At 47.1% G+C, this 22773-nt stretch overlaps 1 protein-coding gene across 4 annotated transcripts in view; it reads right to left on the bottom strand.

Moving 5' to 3' along the window:
* Positions 1-22773, bottom strand: part of RBM47 (RNA binding motif protein 47) — a 734836-nt gene that overhangs the window by 100844 nt on the left and 611219 nt on the right. The window contains exon 1 of one of the 4 annotated variants that reach the window (XM_069631767.1): positions 1035-1127. The exons of the other annotated variants lie outside the window; for them this stretch is intronic. The gene's annotated coding sequence lies outside the window, so the exon portion shown is untranslated. Of the gene's footprint in view, positions 1-1034; positions 1128-22773 lie in introns of those variants that run through there. 4 annotated transcript variants of the gene reach the window in all.

The raw sequence follows: 22773 nt of genomic DNA, 5'->3' as shown, positions 1-22773 counted from the left end.
GGAGAAGATTCAAAATATGGGCGGCACCAAAAGCAAGTGACAAGCGTAGACTACGAAAAATGAACTAGTAACGGCTCTGAACAGTAGGTGGACCCGCATCCAAGTTCTTCTCCCTCCTACACACTTCACTCCCCAGCCAAGATTACCAGTTCAAGGCGTGATACCTCGCGCCAGTCCTGATTTTTGTTTCCAATTGTATGCTGGAAATTGGAGTTTGATGTTTCCCATTGTATGGATGGGCCTACGTGTCTCGGCATGCAGTGGGAAAAAACCAGGAGTGGCTCGAGGAGTTACGCATGGAAGTGGGCTACTTGGCCGTTATACAGGTTCACTCTTTACTGAATTGAAAAACGTTACTCTTCAATCCAATCCAAATTCCGGCTCCCCTCCCTGAACAGCCTGCCAATGAGTGATGTAGAGTGGTGCGGGACTAGGTGCCCAGGCAGGTGCCACTGAACTCTAAAAGCCTCCCTCTACACCAGCGGTGCTCAAACTTGTTCATACCGAACACTCAATATTATTTCTGTCCCCTCCACCCCCCAGGGGTTGCCGCCCACAAGGGGCCCACAAGATGTCCAGGGGGCCCTAACTATCTAAAAATCAAGCAGATTTTTTTTACTGCTAATATTTTCAATAACAAGCAGACCCTTAATCCTTTTGAATATAAAAAACAGTCATCTTAGTCCCTTCCTAAAGAGTTTGGGGGGCCCGGAAATCCTTCGAACCCCCACCTAGGAGAGGCCATACCCCTCCCCCCGCCCCCAGGTTGAACATCACTGCTCTAAAGCGAGCCTGGGCACTGCTAGATAGATGATCTCTTTCAGTGCCCTTGTGTTGGAATGCACCACGTTTTAGTTTGCCGCTTACACCTGCAGCGCTCACACACGAGATTGGCCGCAGGGGTGGGTTGGTGGGTGACCGCTAGGAGCAGCGACGTCCCCCCTCACACCGCCCCGGAGCGCCCCGCGCCCAGGCAGCGCTCCCCTGCCCTCTCTGAGCGCGCGCTATGACTGGCAGCTGGCAGTGAAAGATACCTCACGCGGAAGCCATCCCGTCGCCTCCCGCTGGAAGACGCCGCCGCAGCGCACTCGCCGTCCTCCGTCACTGGCACTGGCGTGGCACTGCGCCCTCTCACCTGGGGAACCAGAGTCCCGAGTCCACAACACACGCACGCACGCACGCACGCAGCCGAGCTCTACTAACCCTGCCCGGCAGCAGCCGCAGGCGCGGCCCTCCTGCCCCCAGGCTGCCTATTCCATTTCCTTATTGCAGCCCGCAGAGCAACTCTCGGCAACTGCGCACCCACGGCCACGGCCTAGCCAGGATTGTGTGGCAGCTTCCGTGTCGCAGGACTGGGTGTCTTTACACCCCCCCTCCGCTTCACGACGTTTCCTAGCCCCGCATTGCACAAAACCATTACTGCCGATCCCAGAGGTGCCACGTGCGCATAAATGAGGCCCATTCATGCACCTGTCTGCGACCTTGCAGAACCAGAGGGCCCCATTCCCAGCATCGGGGAAGAGTCCGACAGATCACTTCTAGTAGGGTAGCACGGTGTGAAGTCCCCAACCCCCTGCACATCCCCACCCACACACTACAGTCCTCAGACAACGCGTGTGTTCCAACCGGTTTAGAAAGCAATCTGGCCGGCCCAGCGTCTGTAACCTCTCATCCTGCCATTGCAGTCTTTCCGGCAGAGTGCAAGCGATATGTGAATGCAGCTAAACAAGTGAGTGCAGTCTATCGGGCCCTGGGACGCTATGGCAACAGGGAACACGGGAGTCGACGGGGTCCGCCCAATTTTTTGAGAGGGCAGACGTAGCCCTCGCCCCCCAATCCCACTTGAATTTGCTGCACTCTAAAGAAAAAAAAAAAGAGCTCACAGTCTGGATTCGAACCCAGGTCGTGAGGCGAGTCATCAGTTGGATGCAAGACTACAGCCTACAGAATTTCTGACGGGGAAGCCGCACATCTCCTCATATTATTGGCGTTCTGCTATAACTGGCCTGTTTTGTTACTGATTCTTGAATATTAGAATTGTGTACTGTTATATGTACCCAGCAACGTAACAGGAAAATCTGTCCACTTGACAAATGCTTATTTTTTCCTGTTTTCCTTCTTAAATTGGGAAAGACAAGTTGAATGAAATGTGCATATTTCACTCCAGGATCCGTTCACTTCCTGTGATGTCCTGCCTATTGCTTAGCTCAGAGCAACCCCCACTTTTTTTTATTTAGAACTTGAGTCCTGGATGGTAAACTCTCGGACCCTGGGATTGCCATCACAGGGCCCGAATGACCGAATTCTATCAGACCCTGGGATTGCTGTCACAGGATACGAGAATGAAATCCCACAGTCACTGTGATTTCATTCTCTCCGCCTCATGGGTTACCTGGCATCACCAGGATTCATTCTCCTGGATCCGTGTAGATCCATTGCCGGCAATTGCCCTCCCTCCCATGTTGTTAGATCCCAACTCCCTTGTTTCTCTGCTCCCTAAACTTGTTCTTCATCCTATGGATTGTGAAGCGCTTCGTTGCTTCCGAAGCTAGGTCCGCGCTCAACAAATCCCCCAATAATAATAATGATGATGCAATTCGTGCACTGATTAGGTGCTTTTTGGGGGTACATCTGAACCACTATTCTGGGTTTCCGGTTGAAACCCATTCAACAGATCTAATGATTGATAACTTGCTGTCTGAACTTTCTCCTACCTTGCCCGTGACGTCTAAGTCTGCCGAGAAGGGAGCCCATTAGTTCCAAATGTAGTTTTAGTTACACCCACTTGCAGACTTTGCCTACTTTGTGAAATTTACTACATCATTTTGCAAACTTCACAAAGTTGCAACTGTTTTCAAAGGCACCATTAAATAAGCTGACATTGGATTTTGCCGCTATCTAAGCATGCATAGGTTATACTATTGCGATAAATGATGCTCAGGCAGGTTTCATTTTTGCCCCACCACAAACAGAAGTTATCCAAAAACTAGGAAGCCTGTGCGGAGAAATATTCCTTCAAAACCCTATATGCTGAAACTGTTTCTTGCAAAATAATTATTTCCAGGTCAAACTGATGGTAGAGGCTAGCACGCCATGCACTGCAGACTAGAGAGTACATTGCTTCCACTTTGTTTTTCTCTCGCAAGTGCCCCAGGAAGTGATGACGGATGACCCTGGCTGCATCCTTTGGTCAACTGTGTGATCCTTGCGCTTTTTTCATGTTTTCACATGGGTAATAAGCAAGCAATTCAATTTATTAAAACAAAATCGTTTTTGAAGCACTTTTGTTACAGCATGTGCACGGAGCTTGAGTAAACTTTTACGCACGTAGTTATGTGCATTTTGTTTACCAGAAAATATACTTTATCAGTAATAAACATCCACACATGTGGTTATGCATATTTTCACTCTCAGCTAAACTCTATGTTTGCGAACTTAACGAATGTACAAGTGTGCAATGAGTTTTAGCTGCAAGGGCAACTAACAGGAAACAAAATCTGCTAAATGAATGGTACAGGCAAAAACCAATTAAAAGCTGAATTGGAGCAACGGAGTCTTTAGTCCATTACTGAATATATGTACACTGTGCGCAGTTTGCAAGTCTACCAGCTCTTCTGAATCCATATTTTCCCAGCCACAGTTCTCATCTCTCACATTTGTCGCTATCAACAAATGAACATTCTCAGAATCTGCTCTTTTATTACCTTCTGTGTTAAACTCCTTATTCAACTTTCCTCTTGATAACTGCACCCTCAGCGTGCCCCCACCCCTCACTTCGCTTCCAAGTCCAAAGGTCAACAGTCATTTGCGAGGTAACCTTAAGTTACATTGCTGCAAGTTTAACTTTCCAATGTCAAGTTTAAATGTTTTCTAATTTAATGTGAACGTCGACTTCAAAAAGTCACCATAGTTTGTTTCTTAAATTCGTTTTTTATTTTATTTTAAAATTCGTTCTGGTCCCTTTTCCCTTGTTACCACATTTAGTTAATGGTGTTTTTGTTTGTGTTCATAATTCTTAAGTCGTTTTATCTTTATACTTCCTTTCCTTTTGTGTCCACTTCTGATCCTTAACAATGTTGTCCAAGCAAAGCTTGAGTGGTGGCCCATTTCTTGCCTCTCTTTAGGCTGGGTCACAAATGTATGCTGTCTTTTGAACCAGAAAGCCTCCATTCCACTTCGCAATGAGGCCGAAATTCTGCTGTCCATCTTTTTCCAACTACCATCTGCAACACACACACCTTCTGCTGGTCTTAGTCCCCATCTCCCTTTGTTTTAAATTCCATTTTCAAAGCTTTGTTTGCACATTCATTCATACACTGGACCAACTCAACCTGTATTGATTTAGCTTTTTTTTAGTTTATGACCAAGGCCTCTTTATGCTCACTCATCACAGGTATTGTGTACTTCCGGTTTGGCGTTTTAGGAAATTATGGAACTCTTTCCTCAAACATCCCCTGATCTTAGGTCTTGCAAATGTTAAAACACTTGTGCCAACATGTTTCTGTAATCTCTGGACTATTCCTCCTGTCCCCGGATAATGGCCACAAGGCAGCACTCCAAACAGGGTTCCAGGAAAGATTTTGAGGTGGGAATATTTTGTACTCCCCATTTTTCGTAGTTGAGAATCAAAAGTAATCCCGTTCTTATTGGGGAGTATTTACGAGAGTTAGTTCAAATATGTTTGTATACGTTTTACTCTAAAAAAGATGCACTTCTTTGCACCTCGAAATCCATGTAAACTACAGGATACATTGAATTTCTGTGGTATACCACAACGCAGCAAGTTTTGGAACTGCAGGAGCTCTATCCTTGAACAAGTGACAGACTATCAGCGTGGCATTGTGCTTAGACAGCACTTTTGAGAAAAGGTAGGTGAGGCGTTTATTCCACGCCAAATGGAAGCACTTTCAACATCAGAATGGAGAAAATTTAGCCCTGGTCACAACTCCACTCTCGAGTGGCCATCTTGGGTTGAGCTAGATGAGACAGTACTCAAAGGTTCCACACGGGTCTTTTAAATTAAATGCTAAGCATGCAATCTGCCACCAAAAGGGAAATTAAAGAGTCTATTTCCATGTCTCTTCCTACTTCAAATTTCACGCACCAACTGACAGTTACATGCGATTTTATCGAATCCAAAATAACTAAATCCCATTACAACTAACGTAATAACGAATTCAAAAATAACAAATTCCCTTTTCGTTGTTTTTGGGGGAGAGCCCCCCGAACCCTCCCTTTTTTTTGTTCTTAATACTGTTCCCCCACCCCCAAAACCACTATTCCCACTCCCAACCCATTTATTTCTTTTTTTTTCCTAATTCATTATTTTGGAATTAATTATTTTGGGTTCTTTGTAATGGGATTAGTTATTTTGCGATTCATTATAATCACTGCATACCCCAACTGACCTACAGTGTACATTGTACCGTGTAAAAACATAATGGCAGCCCAGCAACTGCCTGATGGCATCCTCCACTGGTGTACACTTGCACAATATACCTCAAAAGAAAGTACTCCTCACTACCCTCAAAACCTGCCAATTCCCCACGACAACCTGAATTCCTCTTCCCCACCCCCTGAATTCCTCTTCAGCACCCCTATCTCTACCATACCCATCATCATTCACATGCATCAGTCTCGCATCTAAACACCAACAAGCCACGTGTACATTCACCTACAGGCAGATGTCGGCTGTTGTCACGGCGGCCCGCCCTATACACTCAATCCGCACACCACACAGTGTGCACGAACACACAAATCCCACCTGGCCACCTTCTCTTAGACGGGTGTGCCATGACAGTTTGATGGTACTTTACCAAAGAAATGTATTATGATGGCCGCCCAGGGCATGAAATTAAGTACTGTGTTCCCGTCCATTACACCTCGCCATGGCTACACACCTTGAGGAACCATACTAGTAGCCTATCAGTAGTCAAAGAGCTATGGGGATTGCTGCTAAAATGCTCAGAACATACTTGACATGGGAACAATAAGCTCAATGACTACAACCGGTCTATTACAATTAGAAGATGTATCAGGCCATCATGTCGTGTTACAATCTAGTGATAACGCAGCCTTGACAGATGACTTAAGCAACAACTACTTCAAAGACAATTGCACATTAAGGACCGTGAAGACTAGCACATGTACTGCTCTAGAAGAAATTCTGAAGGTTAGCACACGTATCTCACTTAGAGGATGTGTGAAGGTTAGACAGATTGCAGGGTGGGCATTGTGCTGCACTTAGATGGATCTGGGAGTGGGCATTTTGTGTTGCACCATTTAAAGTTAGTATTGTGTGTGGGGTTATTACGTCGCTCTGCGCTTGCCTCTTGATAACTAATATCTCTGGACTGTCACTCAGAGGGATGTCCTAGGGTATCCCCATACCTTAATTCTAGAACATTATACAATTAGTCACTCCTTTGTGGTGCCTGTCCACTTTGCTTGAATTATTTGAGTTGATAACATTTGAGATTTATTATTATACATTTATAATGTGTTCAATTGCCCCTGTGTTGCATGTATAAGAATGTTCCTGTGTTTTCTGACCCCTCCCACACCTTCATTTCATGTTTGGGGCACTGGGTTGAGGAAGCTACACCTTTTAGAAGTCACTAGGCAACACCACGCAATTGTACAAAGTACTATATGTTGACTGACTGGTCGGTGTAAGTGGGAGACTCACTCCTCTTTTCATACAAGGCGGATTGGGGGCGGGGGGAGTAGGGCAGTGTGGGGTACATGTATGTCCAATTGGTTCCTTCCAGTTGACATTCGTATCCAACTTTTAAGTTACCCCGGGTGCTGAAAATATTGAAAAATCACTGCATTGAGAGTACATGATGGAACAGAGATATGGTTCTGTTTTTACATGTGCCTTAGTAAGTATGACACGATTTAGAAAGTGTGTCCAGGGAGAAGCCCCACTGTACATGCTTCTAAACTAGGCATAAGTAAAGCAGGTGCAGACCCTACCAGGAGTGCATCTAAGTACGGAGAGTGCCGAAAGCATAGTTACTATGCATGTGGGGCTTGAAGGCTACACTACGTCAAGATCTAGTTCGTGTGCCTTATATAATCGCATTGGCTTTTAATATGCAATGTTCGCTAGAACATTCCTGGGAAACGGAGCCCTGTACTCGTTACCTTTCAGAAGATCCCAAATCCATAATAGGTGAACCATCAGGGAACATTTGGAAACCGTGGTGAAAACACTGCACCCAGAACAGAACATCACTCAGATGAAAATCCTAGCTAAACCAGCCAAAGCAGAGGGTCGAGGTGCATTCGCTGCCACAGAGGAAAGAGGGCTGGCTGCACTAAGAATGGACATGGCCTCCATCTTTGGATGAAGCATTTGTCGCCATCTGTGGAAAAGATCTGCAGAGTAGGAACGGGCCGAGGGAATTTTTAGACCAACCAACGAGCTGTTTTTATTAACAAATAGAATAAGAAGAGTACAAGTTGCACAAATGGGTGTGGAGTGTCTTGCTGCAATTAACAACGGGTAAGATTCTGATGCTACCAAGCCACATAAAGCTAGCGCTCGTATCATTTCTTTCAAGTATATTAGGTAGGTAGGTGGAAAGTCGCAGAAATGTACATCACTAGCACACACACACACCTGTCCATCACCCTTGCCCCGCCCTACTCTTACTATGTACTGTGTATGCATGGCTAGCACAGCCGGGCACGGACTGGCCAATAGAGCAAAGCCGGAGGAGCGCCCCATCAGGCTAGTGTGAGCCTGTAATGTGGCAAAGGTTGCCCAGTTTGATCACTTAGAACGCAGTGCAGCTGCTGGATTTGAGCAATTTTACTGTCTGGGAATTGCAACAAAACGGTGGCAAATTGTTCATTTTACGGTTCGTTATGAAACACCACACATTTCAAGATGTAATGCTGCCCACTTTTTGTGGACAGCCATGTTTCCGGACCCAGTCCCACCCCAAGGAGAGCCCTTCCTTCCTGCACTGCAGTGATGCCCATTCCTGAAGTAGGATGGGCTCTGGCTCCCGACATTTGTCTTACAGAAGAGCAACCTGTGGCGGCCTCCATCACCCTAGCCGCCACTTCATGGAGACCATCACCCATAAATATCAACACACGTGTTGCCAAGGTGTGTGCTCAGCCGGCGCTGCTTCACACAGACTGTCGGCAAGGATACACTTTCGGAACCAACTGATCTGTGAGTCATCATCCACACTTGGAAGAGAAAATTATTTGCTAGCAGCAAATAACCCACCAGCAGACAATCGGGTGCGGTCGACATTCAAGCACCTCTACAGGTGCACAGAAACGAACCTTCGCGATATTCCTTTCACAAGCTACATCCAGAGGTCAGCTTTGGCTTAAGCACAATTGTCCCCTCTGGGGTCGTTTCTCAGACTCGTTCCATAAACCATGCATGCGGGCTAGTCAAGGAGCGTTCCTTCCACGGGGTGTTGTATGAAATGCCTTTTCTCCCTGCATCACCCACACTTTTACTATGACGCTTTTTGTGCGAGATAATTATTTTCATTTAGAAAAAGACCACAATACGCCATACCCGAGGACTCCACCCACTCCGGCAGGAGTAAGAACGCAGCTGACAGTAATCAGGCAATAACATTGGGCCACTAGTCATGACATATGCTGAAGCTGGCTGTCCACGATAGGGACTTACTCATTGCTCTGGGGTGACCCTCTAGTTGAGAGACCAGCCTTGATCATCTCTGTGGAAGTTCTAGCCAACTGGTTCCAAATGGTTTTTGTTGCATCCATTTGGTGGCATGTGGGTTTTAGGCATATTCTACACTTCCATGGAGACAAAGGGAGTGACGCCAATTACACAGAGTAAAATTCTAATAAAATTGAGCGACCATTCCTTAAATGTGATAAAGCTTACTTCCCATGCTCAATATCTTTTAATCATATAGTGCCCTAACAATTTGATAAAACACAGTGGTTTTAGGGCGCATACGAGTCCAAATTGGGGATTTTTTAAATTGTGCATTGGAGGTATTTGTGCCCAAATGAGCTCTTTGCCTCCTCTAAGGCGAGCATAAGGAGGTGCATATGACAGCCTGGATGCACAACGTGAAGTAAGATGCATGGGAAGTAGACACTTAGGTGGCAAAGGAGACTCTAAAGAAGAGTGCTCATCAGGTTTGTTAATTGTGCAGGGCGCTGGTGAACAGCCTAAAACCGAATAATGGCATACTCATGACTCGAGTGAAACCATATTGGAGAGACTATTCCTCATTTGACCCTTTGTGAACATTTCAACCAACCATTTACACATTTTTATTTACTGGATCCATTCAGTGGCATGTTTTGTACAATACCATGACGATAGAGTTGACTCCACCTTCCACCTAGGAATTGCTCAGTGGTGTGTGTAATGGTGCTAACTGATTGACATGCCTACGCCACTAGTAACCTGTCCCTGGATTACTTGCTTGAACATGGCTTTGCTTTCTTTTATTAGCAGTCATAATACCAAACCAAATTCAGATTCAGATTTTTCCAGCTCAATGGAGAATTCTCCATCTCCTGTTGGTGCCAACATGCAGCCGCTGGGCCAGTGCAAAAAATAATATGAGGACCTCACCAAATATTTGATCCCAGAGCTCACCAAACCCTTTGACATCCCTGGCCAACATAAGAAGGGCAAACAGGTCCCAGACGAAACCCTGTAAATCTGGACTTCTAAATTCCAAGTGCTGCAAATTGATCTCAGGAGAGCATGCCTAGCTTTCTCATGTTTTTAAACAAGCATGTCATACTTTTTTTACCTTTAAGCATTCACCCCACCGTCCCTCTAAAAGCTGAATGATTGGGTTGGCTTTACTAGGATAAGGAACCACAATTCTGGCATTTGCAACACAATCTAGAGATGGGGGCGGATCTTACAGACCCCATATAACAAATCCACCCCATGTTTGTACGATAACCACACCATTTAAGCCTCACTAGCATGTGTGCCTGAGAGTCGCTAAGACTACCAGGCCAGTCTAGATCGCCTTGCTTGGCTTATCGTGAAACTCATTGGCTCGAGGCAGCCATTTTGAAATACCTCAAAACTCTGCATGTGGGTGCAACCATTTCACGATCAGGAAAGAAACGCTTGACTTTATTTATCGATTATGGGTATTTATTGATCCCTGCTGGTCATCATTAAAATGGTGGGCTGATTTTAGAGCTCCAGTGAGACTCTATAACGAGGCTGTGTTTAGTTGGTTAGTATGGACACTGGAGTGTGCTATATACTGTCATAACCTTCATAATACTCTGGGGTGGCGGAATGTATGAATGGGTACCTGGAATTCACTCTAAATCCACATCCCGAGCGTTTGCCCCAGAAGAAGCACATGGTCGTTTGAATGTGGCGAATATCTCCGACTTGGAGGCCACCAAATGTTTGAATGGCACAGTGTGCACGATAGCGGCTGGATGTGTATCCAGCTTCCTCTACAAGAAGAGGGGTCCTTGCACCATACTTTTATCAAATGCTGGGACTCATCCTGAAGCAACTGGGCGAGGAACTTACCCAAAGAAGCTCCTGAGACCAATGGTAAACTACTGCTGGGCTCTGCACATTGCAGACCTCCCTTCAGGACCGAGGGTACCACACTGCTGCCCAGTCAGTTGTCTTGGCCGGCACAGCTATCCACTTCGAGGATTGCGGGAACCAATGTACAGCACTTGGTAATAGGAATGGGCAAAAATTCCGCCGGAAAAAATGAGTTGGTGAAATGCCCCAACAATTTCGTTTCTGCTGCCTAGGCAATTTTTCACCTTTTCCAACGCACTTTTGATTGTTTTTTTTGCAGTGGAAATTGCGTTTTCTACACACAAAAAAACAATTTAAAGAGGCAATACTCCCCTTTTCAGCCCAAAATTTCATTTAGAACAATGACATTTAAAAAAAAAAAAGGAATCTTTGAGCAGGAAGAGACCCTAAAGGGTCAATTTCACTCCATGAGCGAAATTGGCGTTTGGGGGTAAATTTGCCAGGAGTCTGCCAATTTTTCCACAGAACGGAAATAGCCATTTTTGCCCACCCCTACACTTGGTAGCCCCTAAATGGGCTTACATTTTCTGGTACCTTGACCTTTTGACAACCCCAAACAGTGACGACAATTTGACAACTACACCTGAAGCACTGGAATGATCTACTGTATAGCCACACCATCAAACTCAACTTCTACAGAAAGTTCCTCAAAGCATTCCTTCCACATTGGCTGTCTATTTATGTCATTGTGACTGCTACCGCGCTAATGTACTCCATGTATTAAAACCTTGCTGTTCATGATACAAGCTCCCTAAATAAAAAAAAGGGTCAATGTCCTATAGGCAGATGCGTCCTTCTGTCTGACACCAGCCTCAGCCGGTTTCTGTGGCGGAGGGACACTTATCGCTACCGGGCTGTACACATTGCTTTATCAAAGCTAAGCAGGCCTGCATAGTGAAATGTTCAAGCAAAGCCCTTACGATTGAGTTGGGCAAGAAGACATGCCTCTGCCTTCACCAATTTATCTATTTAAAGGTTCTTTTAATTTTAGTATTTCCATCAACAGTATTTTCTATCTTGCGAGCACTGTAAGATTTTTCAGACTTTAATTTTTGGAGTCTGTCTAATGTACAGAGGGAATATCATTCTGATGGCATAATAGTCCAAAAGGAAGTATTTCCGAGAACCCAATCAGCTTTATCGGGGGCGGGGGGGATTTGGCTTTTTAGACATATCTCTTAAAGTTGTAATGCCGCCCCGCGGCACTCCTCAGTGTACGGCTGTATCTAGAGACGCGATACCCTAAGACCTACCCAAGACATGGAAAGCTGCTAAACCTTCCACTCGAGGCGCGACAAGACAGAAGCCAGCCAATGGCTGCATGCAGGCTGCCACCACAACACAGACGCCAGCCAATGGCTGCATGAAGGCTGCCACAATAAGACCGAAGCCAGCCAATGGGGCTGGTACGACTTCCAGCCAATGGCTGCATGCAGGCTGGCACAACTTCCTACAGGAAAGAGACAAATCTTTTTTAAAACATTCTTCGTGAGATCAGTTTTAAATGCTCTAAAGGGAGTGCCCCTCCCCCCACATAACTTGTCAATATGGTAATTCTATGGTGGGAAAGGGTTTTGTAGCGTTTTCGCTTGACAATGAAAATCAGTGATTTCGAAGCCCCGGATCTGCTGTGTCTTTTAGATGCCCAAGACATGCAGGAAATCAGTTTTATAACTGAGCAGGTGTTTATTTCCTCACAGTATAAAAGGCAGAGGCTGCGTGGCCTGGTATCCGCTGTACACTGATCCTACCGCTCCAATCATAGGTAGCTGGGGCGCAGGGGGTGGGTGGGTGTCTTGCCTGGATGTTGTACACTAATCAGGCATTTACAGAAATTTTGAGCAGTATCCCTACCCTACAGAAAAGCTGGACCATATGCCGAATAATCAGGGACTAGGCCCCAAATACTGGACACGTGTTGTTCTTTGCCCTGTTGGGCCAAGACCAAGGAGTTCCCACTGGGCACAGCACCTGTTAAAGGTAGTGTGAGGCATCAGGCTGTTGGCCATTGAACTGCATTTTCAATATCCTGCAGAGCCTTTACTCTCAAACATCCATGCCGCCAAGAAACCTTCGATAGTAAGATGCTTTGGAAAGAAGTAGAGTTAACAGGCAGCTAGCCTGCCCTTCGCCTAGCAGAACACAGAAGAAAATCGTAGTTGCAGCAGGTTTGCAATGAATCTATGGGGCAGTGGAGGCTGGTGTTTTTTTTTTTAAATTGGTGGTGTGTAAATGTTTCCTACAAATATGCCAGAGTCACAGAGTGTGTTGAGGGAGCCCAAACCAATCAAGAGGGCTTTGGGGATTCGGGGGGGGGGGGGGGGGGAGTTCTCCCTCTCTAAAATGTTTTGAATAATGGATTAAAATTGTGTATTTTGTGTATTTTACAGCACCCTTTAAAGTGAACAATTGGGTAAAAGGCCAGACAGTTTTCAATTTGTTTTATAGGGTGACTCATGAAAAAAATCCAACAGATGCAAGACGCCAACAGTGCAAAGTAGCATTTCCATGATGCCTTTGCCCACAATATATGCAGTATATTATATACGTGTTTATGCTGGCTTTACCCATACATGTCCATGATGGCTGCATCAATATCCACCAGTATTCCCACATAAGAACATTCTCATGTTTGATTTTTTTCATTTATTGAACATTTGTATGGCGCTTACACAGCAAAAAGGTGTTTCCAGGCGCCACAAGACAAAAAAGGGGGTGGCGACAGAGGAGAGAAAACAACAATACCGGTCCTGCTAGGCCGTGTGACATTCGGATTGTGCAAGTGCAGTGTCAAAAAGTGCAGGGGGAAGGAGAAGAACAGGATGAGGCGAAGGGGTGGTGAGAGGGTGTAGAGAGAGAAGTGCTGGGTGGAGGGAGCCCGGGACTGGGCAAGGCTTTGCGCATAATACCAGTAGATATACTATCACAAAACATGTGCATGCTGGTCCTACGCATTTATGCCAGTATCTCTATGTAAGAACACGTCCCTATTTGCTTTGCCATTAATAATGCAAGGCCACAATATGAAAACATGTTCCAACTGGCTGCACCAAAATGCCATTCTAGCCAATTAATAACGCACCATTCTTACTTTATATTAGATGCCCAGTCAAAAATGCCATGACAAATAGCTAGACTGACTGCACCAAAATACTGGTCTAGCTGGGTAATAACACGTGTCATGCCTGCTTTACCATAGTTGCCCAGCAAGAAATGTTGCACCCTCCCTCCTCTTTAACTCCTCCCGCCCCCACCAGAATAAACGCCCCAGTCAAGCAAACACACACACACAGATTCACCCAACATTCACACTCAATCACTTGCTCATTCACACACGCACCATACGCTCACTCATTACACTAGCACACACGTATACATACACATACATATACTTTAAAGTAAGTCTTACCTTCTGCCCTGGTCCTAATCCACCAAGCGCGGCGCATCCCTGAAATCGCTCCAGCTCCCACTGCACGACCAGGAAGGCAAAGAGAGCTTCTTGGTTTTTGCACATGCGTGCAGGAGCCGGAGTTCCCTGTGCACATTCCAACATGGTGATCCCCAGGCTGTATCCCCAATGGGCCATGCAAGGCTAGGGAAGCAAAACTCCCCAACATTGCACGGCTCATTGGGCATGCACGGGGGACTACTGAACGGTCATAGGGAGACCGCGTTTCCCTTTGAAAGTTCAGTTAACACCAACCCAGGAGCGCTCTTTCAGCTGCTTGCTGCAGCTGGATGCACACTCTGTTTTTCACCAGACTGGCTGGGCATGCCCCTATGGCGGCGGGTCGAGGCCTAGTCACCCATTATGGAGGAAATGCCCCTGCTGTAGGGGGAGGTGAAAGAAAGAAAAAGAGGAAAAAAGGGAAAGAAAGAAAAAAAATAAGCCCCTTCCCAGTAGCATATTATATTCTATTGTGCAATGCGAGGTTTGCAACGTTATGCAATGTACATAAAGTGTTTTGATGCCTACAAAGTCGCCATACGTCTGACATAATGTGATGTTGGCAACTGTATTCTCGGACTACTCAATAATCATCATTGTGCCCGAACCGACACGCCTGTGCCCTTACACCCATCTGGAGATCGGCTTTGGTGCATTAGGTTTTCAGGTGCTTGTAACTTGGTTGGTGCCCAGGGACGACTGTTTCCCTACAGGATATTCCTGAGAGGGTCGGGTGAATGACCTGGCCTACACTCTGGACCAGCGTGTTTCTTTCCACACCACGCACCTTACACAAGGCAGAATACCCCCCCCCCCAACCAAGGACGCCATAGATCCTCAGTTATTGAAGCCCCTTAAATCACCAAAGACTGGGCAGAAAGCTCCGCGAGTTACTGCAAGCATGTGCCCACCCGAGGCTCATCAAACCAGTGCCAATTTTAACTGGGTGCGAATGACTAAAGAAAACACCCAGGCCAAGTAACTTCATTTTAGTTATTAGTTCATCTTAGATGCAATCTGCAGAGTGATCAAATGGGGTCGCATTCCCCATTTGCAAGGGCTCTGTGTGGGTACAACACTAGTTTCGGGAGGATAGCTCAGGGGAAACGTGGTCGCCTTGGAAGCAAGACGACACTGAGCAACACAGGTTCGATCCCCGTTAAGCGCGTTATAAATAACCTATCATATCATAACACTAAGGAACAACGGCACTCCTTGTGAGCAGTGTTCGCTGTGCAATTACTGAATGTATATGGACTAATTCATTGGTTTGCATGACAGACATTGTACTGATCTAATACCCCCCACCACGACCAATCCACAACCTGGGGAAAGAAGCAGGCTGTTTATAATCGAAATGGTCTGTTAATAAATAAGAAATGAAGAAATGCAGGACTGGCTGCTTGTTAACAGAAAATGAAGGTGCATGGTCCTGCTGAGGGATACAAGGATCCGGTGGGCAAAACTACCCATTTTTTTTTATATATATAAAAAGGCACCACATACTAAACCCCTATAATTCCTCAGAGGGCTGCTATATGCACTTGTCTTGCCTTCTCGCACTGCATTTCCCTAAAGGGAACATCAGACATTCACAAAGGCCACATTTTATCCTGTGGGGATTCATAAATGGCTGATCTCAATTTAGCCCCTACGCCTGTTCCTCAATCCAGCATTTTATTCTGCAGATGCGATCAAGCCTTCCCTACAGGAAACTGAATGGGAAATGCCTCTTTTGGGGTCCCTCATGACTTTGGGTTAAACTTCATAAACTGTCCCCCAAAAAAAATAATCATAGGGGCATGTATTTACCTTTGATCAATTTTCATGCAGATCTGTCAAGTGGCACCAAAGTTGTAAGCATCACCAAATGTCCTCTACCAATGCAAACGCCAGATTAACCAGAACTTCAGTCATTATAGGGACACAGATCTATAATGTACATGTATTACATTTACAGGGACATTTTTCATACTATTTTTGGTTGTGTTTAGTGTGGGGTTCCTGGCCTGCATAATGAGGAGCCCCCCCCCACCTCCTGCCTGGTTCCAGATCTCTGAATCTGTACTAGTAACCTTGCCCACCTCTCCCCTTGCCCACCTCAGGCTCTCCCCTTGTCCACCTCTCCCCTTGCCCACCTCTCCCCTTGCCCACCTCAGGCTCTCCCCTGCCCACCTCTCCCCCACCCCACTCTGGTCTCCTGAATGGACCCCTCCTTCTGTTAAGACCCCAGTTGCTCTTTAATAGGGGGCCGACATCCTGTACCCCCTGCCATGCCCCATGCTGATCCTTGAGGCATGCAGTTTGGGGCATAGTAGCATGTGCACAGCAATGCCCAACACAGTGTCACATTGTGAAGGATGTGTGAACTGCAAAGGTCTCTGACGCATACACATGGAGGTAAACATCTATGCTCTGCTTAAGGAAGGAAGTCCAGGAAGTCGGGCATGGGATAATGACGTGTTTTTCAGTGCAGGGTTGATCATGGTTTGGGGTTATATTACGTATTTATAATCACACAAGGGCACGTCAAAAACATGTAGCAAAAGAAGCGTAAATTACATTTGGCTTTTCAAGTGGTTAAAAAAAAGCGCACACAAAATTATGGAAACGTAAACAAATGGGAAGTACGCACGATTGGTACGTGTTAAGGTTAACGTGCCTTTGCAATTGTGTGGGTAAAAGGCCCGATGTGGTACACGTTAAAAACTCCTTAGATAAGAGGCAGGGGGTGGCTGCCAGCGAAAGCATGCGACCGCCAGCCCCACGCTTGCCTGGTGGCACGTTACACTGCAGCAGGGGCGTAGCGGCCCACCCAGACCAGACTGGTCTGGACGAGGTACTTTGCATCGGCCTGTGTCTCCCGGGGGCAATGCTGCTGCCCGTGGGGAGCCTGGGCACAGGGGGCACGCTAGAACCCACATGCAATCGTTCGACTGTCGGGTGACTCCCTGCTGCATCAGTACGCCCACCTGCACTCAACACTCCCACCAAAGCATGTGCTCGGGAGAACATGCACCCTCCCTCTGGTGCTGTGCCCACCAGCCAGCGACTGTCCCCTCTGGAGACTGTACCTCTCGTCCGGCGCCCACCAGCAGCTCTGCCATTCCGACGCCACCTCCATCCTAAACTCGGCCCCCTCAGAACTTCTCTCCCAGACGCGGCGTGGACAATGCCCGCCTTCGGGCGCAGTGCCAGTCGGGGGTAAAACTCTCTGCCCGGATGCGGTGCTCTGCGATGCTAGCCCGTATAGACAGTGCCTCTCTGGGTGGAGGTGCGCCTCGGATACCCTGCCTTTCAGAGCAAGTGCCCGAGGGAGATAACCCCGACGGCCGGGCAAGGCCGCCCTGTGATAGGCGGGCTCCTACATCAATCGTGGATCTCTCAAGACAATGGGAACCCACCTGGGGGAGGTGGGTAGCCCCGAGGGTCAGGTGCACTCCTCCCCCAGGCAGAGGGGTGGACGATTAAGGCATACGCCGAAGACCCCCAAACACACACCCTACACACATTCCACAGAGCGAAATAGATCGCACAATCCCAAAAAGCAAAACACGCATTTCACATTTATTAAGTCGGGGTGAGGGGGGAGGGCGGTCGGTTGCTCTGCAACTCTACACATACCATCATAAAACACTTCCACGTGGCTCCAGACCTCGTTCGCATGTGCTCACTGGGTGGGCGCCCACTATTGCGTTGTTATGCAAGTGATGCCCTATACGGCCTCTAGCCAACCCCCGCACCCTCCCATTTCAAAGCTCATAATGACCACGCTTTCGCCACTAGCTCTGCTCTGCACGCAGTGGTGCAGGGCCTATCGCTGCACGTCGATAATCCCATTCCCACCAAGTGAGGGTTACAGTTCACAAGCGATGCGCATTGGTAATCGCATCTACTAGAACAGTATCCGTTACCCGCCCTCAGACTCCCACCCGCTAAACAGGTATGTACCCTCGGTGTTCCTCGGGGAGGTGGATCCGAGTGGCACACGGACGTGAGGGGCTGCAGTGACTGAGGCCTGCACACCTCCCCCACCCCCACACACACACACACATGCCTGTACTGTCACTTTTCACTGAAACAGGGGGATCAGGCGTGTTGGTTCTATTTAACATCCCCACCCCCAACTCGTCTCTAACTCAATCACTGTTCAGGGGCTTTGTTTGGCTTCATTGTACCCACTCGTCAGGAAAGCGCTAGATAAACAATCTTGAAAGAATGAGTAATTCGAAGGGTGGGTCCCACCGAGCGTCACGTGCTGCGAGCTAATGAAACCGGGCGGGCCAGTGATCCCGACATCAGGGGGCCTGGGGCAGAGCGAGGGCCAGCTCAGGCCAAGGAGCCCGTGCATTACACCCTGCGGCTGCATCCTGCCGCACGCAAACGGTGCACTCTTACAGCGGCCCACCGTTACAAGGGTGCTTCTGCCCCCAAGTCGGGCACAGAAAGACACTGGGCCTAGTCAATTCTCTGTATGCCTCCCCACCCACCACCTTCTTCTCTGTAGAACCGGCAAGAGACAGTTTCCTCGACCCAGCATGAAGTCGGTCTATCCTCATTGTAAGGGCAGGAATTGGGCCTGAACAAGACTGAGCTGCGTTCCAGCAACGTAAGTCTTGCCCAGGGCCATGGAACGACCACAGGGTAGTGGGAAGGAAACATCCCATTTTGCACAACATCATTTGGGCAGCCTGTGGTTTCCCATGGGAGGTAAAAGTCTATACAAATTGGAAGAAGTAATACATGAGGACAAATGCTTTGGTAAATAGCGGCAAAGGTTTGAGACACAATTAATAAATGGTAAGTAAAAGTAGCAACATGTGAAATACAGATAACTATGGCGACTATTGAAAGGACATTCCTTGGGGCTTTGCGGTTCAGGTCAGTTTGCTTGTACACAAGCATAGCAACGTGTCAATAGAAACGCATCTTCCCGGGCACAGAGCCTGGTAGGGCAGGAAGACGCCTACATTGGAAGGGAGAACGGCTCGGTTCTGAGTGCAGGATCACTAGCACCCAAGAGCAAGTAAGGAAAGGAGCGATACAGTCAGAAGTGAAGTTAAAATTTGGCAACTGCAGAGAATGACGCAGGCCCAGAGTCTTACACCATGGCCAGTCAAAAGGCTGAGGTGTGAGCAGGTATGTGGATGGACCATTTCGAGTGGTGGGTGATCTATGGGTTTGGAGTAAGCCTTGAACTTTCGGTGCACTCAAGGTACTTGAGCAGGAGGCTTGAGATCCTTCCATGGTAGGAGAAGAGACGAGACAGGGGAGTGCAGGGAATGGAGGCGCTTCCCTCGGAGTGGGTGCAATGGGAGACAGCGGGGTATAATGGGAGGAAGGAGGATGATGATGAGGATGATGAGGATGCAGTATCTTCACACTGTAGCACTGGTGTTGTGTTCCAGTCTCACTCCCTGCACACTCAGCATGTGGGACGGCAGATATATTGAAGAGGCCAAAGCCGATCCCATTAAAGTTCATTGGCAACTGTCATACTCCTGTAGAGGAGGGAGTAGGTGGCAAACACCTTCCGCTTACCTGAATGTAGACTCGTCATGCTACAGTCTGCCGGAAGTCAGTGGGAAAGCACTGAACAAAGTCTGGTGCATGTTGTGGCCTTTAGCTAAAGCAACACAATGTCACTGCCGCAGGATGGATAGAGGAGGGAATGTGCTGTTGAATGGCATCTGTGATGAATCCAGGGTATTCGTCCCTTCTCCCCAAGGGGTAGGCACCCACACTGAGACTGGGGCAGTGAGTCTGCTATGCAAGACCGTCCCTAGGAGTATGGGCAAGCAGGATTTCACTGGGAGCGACTCCCCCGTAAGGCACAAGGACTCCCAATTTTTAAGATCTCCATTAAACCCAATCTTCTCGGCTTATATGGGACTAAAGGAAAGTTGATGAAACCGTTGTCTTTGCCTGATAGACATGATGACCCCCTCTTGAGCGGGAAGTCTTGTAACCAACAGAACTTTGTCTCTCATTACAGAAACCCCATTTAAAGACCCTTTGAAGAAAGAAACCAGCTGACTCAGTCAATCAGCTGGGGTGGGAACACGCAGAGCTGTCATCGCTGCTACCGCACTACACCAGCACTGCCTTGAGGTGGGACCACAGGGCGTACATGGAGGGTGAACAGCAAACAGAAATTCGCAGAGCCCAGGAACGCCAACCAAATAAAGATGTTCTGTTCATATCTGTAGAGACGCTGGCAGAGGAAGAAGAAAAGACACTGATAAGCCCACGAGAAGGCAGGCACCGTAGAAGGCCAAAGGAAGTACCAGTAAACCTACGAGCGGGCGCTCACTGGATGGACCACAGGAAGAGGTACCAGTGTGCCCCCGAGAAGGCTGCACTGGAGAATGTCACAAAGCAGCCCAATACAAGGGAGTCTGCCGTCACCAGTGCCATCAACCTCCCCTGGTGGGAGAGCATGGAGCACCATGTACACGGTTTGGAACTGAGAAAGGCAGGGTGGCGGTAGAGCTCTGCAACAAACACAGGGAAATAAAAGACTCAGTGATATAAAATGGGGTGAAGTTTAAGAGAATGCCAGTTGCCGAACCCATAAAAACCAAGACAGACATATAGACGAGAGGGAGAGTAAACTTAACAAAATACCAGAGCAGAGTGCAAGCCAAGGGGCTAGAGGGCCCAATGAAAGTCTAAAGCAACCAAACCAAGATACGGATAAGGAGGTGGTCTAGGAGGTCCATGAAGGAACGTTAACTAAAACACGGAGACGGAATACGATCTTGAGAGGAGGTGTATTAGCCCTGGAAAAGGGGCTGTCAAGTTATATCCCAAGAATCTGGAAGGGAATGAGAAAAGTAACTTTTTTCTGCTTCAGTGAAACTTCGAAGTATGAAGGATTGAAAGGAAATCCAATTTATTTGAAAAATACTTGAGAAGTGAATTGTGTTTTCACCGAACTGAAAGGCTTTTGTACCAGAAACTGTTGGCAACCGTCAAATACAGAGAACTGTGATGATTACTTCTTTTCTATGAACATTTCTTTTCAAAAACTGTTAAGTGAGGGGGGGGATGTTGGCGGGTCACCTGCAAGATCTTAAGCCTAACAGGCATTTACTTTAGGTCTTATAATGCATATACAGTGATAGGGACTGTTAGTTAGATTAGGTTTTGGCCAGAGGACAGACTTTAAATGTTGACTAAAGATTCTGACGAGCACCATAGGTTTTTTAGATGTAGATGGGGAACACCGTCATTGCAATAGGGCCAGGTGAGGTAGGTTTTTCATTTGTTAATAAAATATTTCTGCTTAAACCACGTCCAGTGGTCCGACTCCTACTTCCGACTCACCATATGCGGTCAGAAGTAGGATTTTGATGACCCGACATAGCCAGACCCAGGCAAATATCTGTCAGAACCTATAAATAAGCTATATATAAGCTACCACCCATCTGCCATTGGGGCTTTAGACCTTCTCTAGGGGCTGTTTAAAAACACTGTCAGCTAGAAGAGAGTATGCCGAACACAAATCCTATAGCCTCTCCTCTCACATGCAAACTCCCTAGTGGTTCTGAGGACGAGGGAGAAAATGAGTCCCTGAGCTCCGAATTGCTTTCAGAGATAGATACAGGGACCACTGGCAAATATGGCATCACCTCCACCCCTTGTAACTCTCCTGGAGAGAATTATAATTAATCAAGCTAGAGTAGATCAACGTCATCAAAAGGGTCTTGACAGAATAGAGGTGGACGCCAGACCCAAATCATCGTACCTTTCCTCATGGGGTATTACAAAGTTACCGAGAGGGGGAAGAATTGAACACCTTTTTCATTAAATTTGGGCGGTTGGCCACCCAATTTCAATTAGATAAGGCCCTTAAAACCGGTTACCTAGCCACATTATTGAAAGGAGAACTACAACTGTCCTACCAAACCATCGATTCCAGTGGAACCAACTCCTTTGGAGAAGATCAACACAGCACTTTTAGGGAAAGTTGGTCAGATGGAGGCCTTCTTTCAAAGAAGGTTTCCAGACAGTCCAATTACTCACCAATGAGAGTCCAATATAATTAGCCAGGAGATTCCAGAACCATCCAAACCAATGGCTTGGTAAGAAGTTCTCACTCGAATTTCTCGAGGCATTTACTTAGGAGCAATTCATTAATGCATTACCTCCCCCTCTTCAGAGAGCCGTGTAGCACAACCATACCCATCACTAGAGACTGACATTCAGATAGCCCAGGCCTAATCAGAGCCTTTGTAGATTTTTTAAACCGCAGGAAAAGCCCCAGTAACCTCGAAGAGAACTTTAGCCTGCTATTAGAAATATTCCACCAACCCAGTACAAACGCCCAGAGCCGTACCCTTCCCTCACTCAAAAAGGCAGTGGTTGAGCTACGCAACGAATAAAGGGAAATACAAGCCCAGTTGAAATACAATGGAGGTGAAGCTTATGAGAATTCCAGTCGCCAGACCCATGAAAACCAAGACAAATATATAGACGAGAGGGAGAATAAACTTGAGGAAATAACCAAGCTGGGTGGAAGCCAAGGGGCTAGAGGACCCTGTCAACGTCTAAAGCGACCAAACCAAGATACAGATAATGAGGTGGGCCAGGAGTTCCAAAAGTGAACTAAAACACAGAGACTGATTAGAATCCTGAGAAGAGGTGCAGTATACATGGAAAAGGGTCTGTCAAGATATATCCCATGTATTTTGAAGCAAATGCGAAAAGTAACCTTTTTCTACTTCAGTGAAATTTCAAAGTGTGGAGGATTGAAGGAAAACCA

Source organism: Ambystoma mexicanum, chromosome 6q, assembly GCF_040938575.1.
Source record: "Ambystoma mexicanum isolate Mex_15411 chromosome 6q, UKY_AmexF1_1, whole genome shotgun sequence".
NCBI lineage: Eukaryota > Metazoa > Chordata > Amphibia > Caudata > Ambystomatidae > Ambystoma > Ambystoma mexicanum.
This window is presented reverse-complemented; position numbering and strand designations above follow the sequence as displayed.